Genomic DNA, 1765 nt, shown 5'->3' with positions numbered 1-1765 from the left:
TAAAGGATTCAGAGGAGTTAAAATTGAAAGTTTTTTTCCTGATTTAAAATTATTTTATTTCTCAGCAAGATATCATATCAAGAACAAAGAGGTATCAGGTTTTGCAGACAGAGACGTGTTTAGATTAAAGAAAATAATGACTAAAGTTAGAAAACAACTTTGATTAAATGATGCACAGTAGCATTTTATTATTTTTTATAGTCTTCTGGTTTTTTGGTTTTAGCTTCTTCTTACCCAAAATCGATTCTTTTAAAATAGCATCTTTGAATCTTAACGGGGCGAGGGAGGCTGGAAAACGAACTTTAATTTATCAAATGTTCAACCAAAAGAAAATTGATGTCATCTACTTACAAGAAACGCACAGTGATAATTTAATAGAGACAGACTGGGTCAGAGAGTGGAGGGGGGAGGTCATTTTAAGTCATGGCACCTCCCAGAGTGCAGGGGTGGGCTTCCTCTTCTCAAGAGCTTTCACCCCAAACTCAACAGAAATTGAACATGTCATTCAAGGGAGGTGTCTTTTAGTCAAAACAAAGTTTGATCGTTTTAGTATAGTTTTTATTAATATTTATGCTCCTATCACCAATGCAGAGAAAAAGCGTTTTTATGGAAAAATTAGGGAACGGTTGAGTGATTGTGGGTCTGAGGATTATGTTTTTATAGGTGGGGATTTTAATTGCACTGAAAACGAGTTTTTAGACCGTAATCATGCAGAGCCTCATCCAGCGGCCCAACAGGCTCTGCGGCGGCTGGTCTCATCTAATGGCCTGGTGGATGTATGGAGGAGGATGTATGCAGGCACCAGTACACATGGTCCCACATTAAAGAAAATAGACTCTCTTTAGCCCGTCTTGATCGCTTTTATTGTTTTAAACACAATTTTAACGTGTTTAAAACATGCCAGATCTTACCGGTAGCTTTTACAGATCACTCGTTGCTTTTAGGTAGTGTTTTTATCAGAAACATTTTACCTAGAAGCGCGTACTGGCATTTTAACTCGGCACTAACTTATGATCGGGGTTTTAAGGAGGTTTTAGCTTATTTTTGGACTGGTTTTAGACAGACAAAATCTGATTTTACTAGTCTTAAACAGTGGTGGGACCATGGAAAAGTACAGATCAGGCTGCTGAGTCAACAGCACACTCTCAATGTCACCCGTGACATTACCAGATCTATCAGAGATCTGGAGATAAACATCGTGGAATTAGAACGACTTAGTGAATCCACAGGAAATCGAGAGCATATTGAAGCTCTCAAATCTAAAAGGCTAACTTTAGTAAACCTGCTGGAGAATAAAGTCCAAGGCGCATTGGTCAGGTCCCGGGTCCAGAACATCACGGAGATGGATGCTCCCTCTAGCTTTTTCTTCAGCTTGGAGAGGAAGCACGGGCAGAGGAAGCAGATCCACTCCTTGCTGTCGGACACAGGGCAGCAACTGAGTGAACCGGGTGAGATCAGGAGGAGGGCGGTAGAGTTCTACCGTTCTCTGTTTTGCAGCGAATATAAAGAAGATGAGGAACTGTTCGGGAGTTCTGTGACGAACTACCCCAGGTCTCCGAGGAGACCAACTCCGAGCTGGAGCGCCCCCTGGGGCTTCAGGAGCTCCACACAGCCCTCCTCAGCATGCATGGCCAGAGGTCCCCAGGCGTTGACGGGCTCACGGTGGAGTTCTACAGGGCCTACTGGGATCTTCTGGCCCCAGACATGCTCGAGGTGTACAACGAAAGCCTGTCCACCGGTTCACTCCCTTTGTCCTGCCGCAGGG

This window comes from Kryptolebias marmoratus, linkage group LG16, assembly GCF_001649575.2.
Source record: "Kryptolebias marmoratus isolate JLee-2015 linkage group LG16, ASM164957v2, whole genome shotgun sequence".
In the NCBI taxonomy this organism is placed as follows: domain Eukaryota; kingdom Metazoa; phylum Chordata; class Actinopteri; order Cyprinodontiformes; family Rivulidae; genus Kryptolebias; species Kryptolebias marmoratus.
The sequence above is the reverse complement of the archived record's forward strand: the minus strand, read 5'-3'. Positions refer to the sequence as shown.